The sequence below is a fragment of the Fistularia commersonii genome, chromosome 12 (assembly GCF_037954325.1).
Source record: "Fistularia commersonii isolate RoL2024-O1a breed Wild chromosome 12, RoL_Fcom_v1.0, whole genome shotgun sequence".
NCBI classification, from domain to species: domain Eukaryota; kingdom Metazoa; phylum Chordata; class Actinopteri; order Syngnathiformes; family Fistulariidae; genus Fistularia; species Fistularia commersonii.
The window spans coordinates 5,274,236-5,280,577 of NC_141295.1; positions in this window are offsets into that span (position 1 = coordinate 5,274,236).

The window sequence follows — 6,342 nt, forward strand, 5'->3', positions numbered from 1 at the left end:
TTAAAAAAAAAAAAAAAAACTACAATTTTTTTTTTTTTATTTTCAGCTTCTTTCTTATTTATCCACATTTATTTCTAGCTTTAGCTTAGTGCTCGTTTGAACGAGAGTTTAATCTAGAACGCCTGCTGCTTTTTTATACCTCAGTCTTAATGTTCTGATTTAGTCATAAATATTGCAAATATTTTATTTTCTGTTTTTAGTTACATAAAATTACACAAATTTTCCTGGAGAAGTAATCTGGATTTTTTTTTTCCAGATTTTAAAGAATGTTTTCAGATTTTACAGAAATTTTTGACTCCTTCTTTTTCCCCCCAGATATTCATTTAAGTCATTTAAATTATCCAATTTGAAAATTCTGTTTTAGATTCACCGTTTCTGGAAAAGTCTTCCTGATTTTGAGGACATATTCTGGTTTGTAGTTTTAAATTTTGTCATTTTGAAGTTTTTTATTTCATTTGTCGTTTTCCTACTTTTTCTGGTTTGCCATTTTTTCTATTTGTATTATCTTGTTGTTTTTTATCTTCTTTGTTTTTCAAGAATATTCTGGATCACTTTCTTTTCTCTCCTCAAAGCCAATTAATGACATATATATTTAAATTTTTTCTTTAATGAATTTATATTTTCAGGGTTCTGGGCATTCTTTAAATTCGGGATCAACCCCCTAATTTGATTATTTTTTTAAAATTAGAAAAAACTATTTTGCCAATTTTTCCATATTTTCCATCATTTTCTGTCATGGTTCATACATGGTTCACTTTTTATTTTTTTTAGCATGACTTTTTTTCCCACTTCTCCTTTAGGAGTTGGGAGTAAAAGCCACCATTCGCAAAGTGTCGATCCTCAAAGTTGTTCGTCTGAAGAACTTTGGTTATTTCCTTTTTTGTTTTTTTTTTTTCAATATTTTATTTTCCATTTTTAGGTAATTTTACACAAAATAATATACATTTTGTATCTGACCGAATCCTTATTTGGACAATCCTCAAGGACAGATTCTAAGGAAATTAGAAATTGAAATATTATTTAATTTATTTATGATGTACAATTATCTTGAAAATTATTATTATCTAAATTATCTTGAGAATAATTTTATAAATAAATTAAAATAAATTAATCAATTATCTTGGAAAAATATCTTGAAAATTTTTAGGACAATCTAAAAGTGATTTCAGGAAGATGCTCTAGATAAGAGATTCAAATCTTTATTACAAGATTTCTTTGAATATAATAAAACAAATGATAAATCCTAGATAATTGAAAAATTTTTGGGGAAAAAAATGTGTTTAGATGTGAATCATTTCCTGGAGATCTCCAGATATATTTTCTGGACGTTCTCCTTTCTCTGCTTGTGATGGCTCCTCATTTTTGTTTAAAATATCCAAAAGCAAAGGAGAAATTTAAGATTGGTTTTCTTGGAATTTTTATCAATGTTTGGAGGAAAATCAATGTGCAATTTCAGGGAACACTTTTCTGGATTTTAGGAAATATATGCAGATTTTAAGGGGAGTGCGTTTTATTGTAAAACAGAAGCCATTTAAAGAACAAGTAACTTTAATGTTGAAAAATTCCAGCAATTCTTCATGAATTAAATTTCTTTTTTTATGTTTTTTTTTTTTAATAAAACATATGAAAGTCATAAGGATTTAAAAATTATCTTCTAGAAAAGGTCAAACTAAAAATATATTCTTATTTGCCTGAACATTTAATTAAAATATATTTCAATCAATATATTCCTGGGAAAAAAATGTGCCAATGCTTTCCCTAAAAAATATTTAATTAAAATAATTACCCAAAGACAGAAAATATTCAAAAATATATGAAACCTGGAAATGAAGAGAGATGGATAAAAATCAAGAAACAACTTGTAATTCACCTAAAAATGTCTTTCAGAAAAAGTCAAACTAAAGTTTAAGTAATTAAAATGTACTTAAAATAATTTGCTTGAACATTGAATAATATATAGATATCCTTTAAATATTTTAAATATTCCCCTTAAAGCTTTACTATAACAGCATAAAATATTAAAAAATGTTTGAAGCATGTAAAAAACCTGGAAATGAAGAAAAAGGGACAAAAAAAAAGAAATAATTTCTATGAATATTTTACTAAAAACAGAGACTATTTTAAAATATTTAAAAACATTTTAAAAATCTGTAAATGGAAGAATGAAGAAAAAAACAGAACCCTTTATGTTTTTTTCTTTCAAGATTTTTAGGTCAAGAAAATTGTACAGAAAAAAATGTTCCCCTTTTTTCCAGATAAAAAACAAAAGTTAACAAATTATGAATGTATCTAAAACATCCTTCTATTAGTGCTCTTTTTTTTTTGCTGATTTAATTTTCAATTTTAGATTTTCAAAAAAATTCTCATGTCTGGCAAGGAAATTTTACATCTTTTTAAGAACTTTTTGGGGATTTGGGATTTCCTTTTTTCTATTTTTTTTTCATGAATTTAATTTTTGTCTTGACATTTCTTTGAAAAATGTAACATATGAAATTCAGAAATATCTAAAAAATTTGTTCCAGAAAAGGTCAAACTAAAATTATATTCCAATTTGTTTGAACACTGAATTAATATTTGAAAATATATGAAAAAAAATCTTACTATTTTACTAAAAAAAATTTTACTAAACACAAAAATATCTAAAAATATATAAAGAAGTTTTTGAAATATGGAAATGAAGAGTGAGGGCAAAAAAAAATCTGTATTTTTTCTTTGAAGATTTTAAAGTCAAGATACTCCGGAAAAAAAATATGCCTCCTTTTTCCAGAAAAAAAAATACAGCAAGGCTGATCTGTTGTATCTAAAATATCATTCTATTAGGGCTGTAAATGGATAATGAAGAAAAAAGAAACAATGTTTTTTTCTTTCAAGATTTTTAGGTCAAGAAAATTACCCAGAAAAAAATATTTTTTCAAGATGTAAATAAAAAAAGTTGATAAATTAAGTGTATCTAAGTGTATCATCCTTGTGTTAGCGCTTGTTTATTTTTCAATTTTAGATTTTTTTAAGTTTTCAATTTTTGCGTAGAAGTTAGAAGCTTTTTAAGAACCATTGGGGGATTTATATTTCCCTTTTTCTATATTTATTTTTATGAATTTTATTTTTTTTGACATTTGTTTGAAAAATGTAACATATGAATCTCATAACATGTTCCAGAAAAGGTCAAACTACAGTCATATTCTAATTGGCTTGAGTGCACAATTAATATATATATATATATATATATGTATAAATTGTGCACTATTGTATCTTATATCCTATAGATATATACGTATATATATATTCAAACTTATATATGTATACATGTATGAACATATATCTTCTTCTTTCGGCTTCTCCCTTCAGGTGTCGCCACAGCGAGTCAACTTTCTCCATCTAACCCTATTCTCTGGATCCTCCTCTCTCATATCTTCTCTCATGACGTCCATAAATCTTCTCTTTGGTCTTCCTCGAGACCTCTTGCCTGGCAGCTCCAATTCCTGCATCCGTCTACCAATATATTCTCTATCCCTCCTCTGTCCATGACCCAACCATCTCCGTCTGGCTTCTCTGACCTTCTCTCCAAAACATCTAACATGTGCTGTTCCTGATAGACTCATTCCTGATCCTCTCCATCCTGGTCACTCCCAAAGAGAACCTCAACATCTTCATCTCTGCAACCTCTAGTTCTGCCTGCTGTCTTTTGGTCATTGTAACAGTTTCTAGTCCAAACATCATCGCTGGTCTCACCACTGTCTTGTACACCTTTCCTTTTATTCTGGCTGATGTTCTTCTATCTCTTCGTACCCCTGACACTTTTCTCCACCCATTCCAACCTGCTTGGACCGTCTCTTCACCTCTTTTCCGCACTCTCCTACGCTCTGGACTGTTGACCCCAAGTACCTGAAATCCTCCAGCTTCTTGATCTCCACTCCCTGTAGCCTCACCGTTCCACCCGAGTTCCTCTCGTTCACACACATATATTCTGTCTTGCTGCGACTAACTTTCATTCCTCTCCTTTCCAGAGCATGCCTCCACCTCTCTAGATTTTCTTCTACCTGTTTTCTGCTCTCACTACAGATCACAATGTCATCTGCAAACATCATGGTCCATGGTGATTCCTGTCTAACCTCATCTGTCAGCCTATCCATCATCACTGCAAACAAGAAGGGGCTCAGAGCTGATCCCTGATGGAGTCCCACCTCCATCTTGAACTTCTCTGTTACCCCTACAGTACACCGTACCAGTGTCTCACAGCTAGCATACATGTCCTGCACCAGTAAAACATACTTCTCTGCCACTCCAGACTTCCTCATACAATACCAGAGCTCCTCTCTTGGCACCCTGTCATATGCTTTTTCTAGGTCTACAAAAACGCAATGTAACTCCCTCTGGCCTTCTCTGTACTTTTCTATCAGCATTCTCAACGCAAATACTGCATCTGTAGTACTCTTCCTAGGCATGAAGCCATGCAGCTGTTCACAAATGCTGACTTCTGCTCTCAGTCTAGTTTCCACTACTCTTTCCCATAACTTCATTGTATGGCTCATCAACTTTATCCCTCTGTAGTTGCCACAATTCTGCACATCCCCTTTATTCTTAAAAATAGGCACCATCACACTTTGTCTCCATTCTTCAGGCATCTTCTCACTCTCTAAGATCCTGTTGAATAATCTAGTCAGAAAATCTACCGCTGCCTCTCCAAGACACTTCCACACCTCCACAGGTATATCATCATCAGGACCAACTGCTTTTCCACTCTTCATCCTCTTCAATGCCTTCCTCACTTCACTTTTACTAATTTTTGCTACTTTGTGGTCTACAATAATCACCTCTTCTACCCTTGCCTCTCTTTCATTTTCCACATTCATCAGCTCTTCAAAGTACTCTTTCCATCTTCCCATCACTCTTCTAGCATCTGTCACTACATTTCCCTCTCTGTCCTTTATCACCCGGACCTGTTGTACATCCCTTACATCTTTATCTCTCTGTTTCGCCAACCTGTATAGATCATTCTCACCCTCCTTACTATCCAACCGAGCATACAAGTCATCATAAGCCCTTTGCTTTGCCTTTGCTACCTCTATCTTTACCTTTCGCCGCACCTCCCTGAACTCCTGTCTGTTCTCTTCAGTACTCCTGCACTTCCTCATTCCACCACCAAGTCTCATACAAATACATACAAGTATGTACATCCTCCATCCTCCTTCCATACAAGTCTATATGTATGTATGTACGTATGTATGCATGTTTGTTTCTATGTTGTATGTATGTATGTTTGTATGTGTGTATGTATGTTTACATATTGAATGTATGATTGTATGTATGTATGCTTTATGTATGTATGTATGTATTTGTATATATATATATGTATGTATGTATCTACATATGTATGTATGTATGTTTGTATGTATGTTTGTGTGTGTGTATATATGTATACATGTTGAATGTATGATTGTATGTTTGTATGTTTTATGTATATATGTATGTATGTATGTTTGCATATATTTATGTAAGTTTGTATGTATGTTTGTGTGTGTATTTGTTTGAATGTTTGTATATGTATGTATGAATTTTTGTATGTATGTATGTAAGTAAGTATGCATGTATGTATATATGTATGTATTTATGGTTTTGTCTGTATATTTTTTGTATTTATGAATGTATGTTTGTATTAATGTGGAATTTATGTATGTATTTTTTTATATATGTTACTACGTCTTTATGTATTATGTATTTATGTAGGTATGTATGTATGAATGTATGTATGTATGTATGTTTCTGTATATGTATTTCAGTGTTAATGAAAATATGAATAATTTCATATATTTGTTTGCATATGTAAATATATATATGTATGTATGTTTGTGTGTATGTAGGAATGTAAGTATATAAATATGTATATATGTATCTTTTCCTCTATATCTTTTGTATGTCATAGTGTATGTATGTATATATATAAATGATTGTAAGTATGTATATATGTTTGAATATATGTATGTATGTAGGTAGGTATTTATTTATGTATGTATATATATGTATGTGGATATCTACATATGTATTTGTCTATATGTATGTATGTATATAAATATGTATATTTATGTATGTATGTATGTGTTTGTATGTATGTTTGTATACATGTTGAATGTATGTATGTATGTATGTGTGTTTTATGTATGTATATATGTATGTATTTTTGTAAATATATGTATGTATGTATGTAAGAATGTATATATGTATGTATGCATACATGTATGTATGTTTGTGTGTGTATTTGCTTGAAAATTATGAATGTGTATATGAATTTTTGTATGTATGAATGCATGTATGAATATATGTATGTATGCATGTATATATGCATGT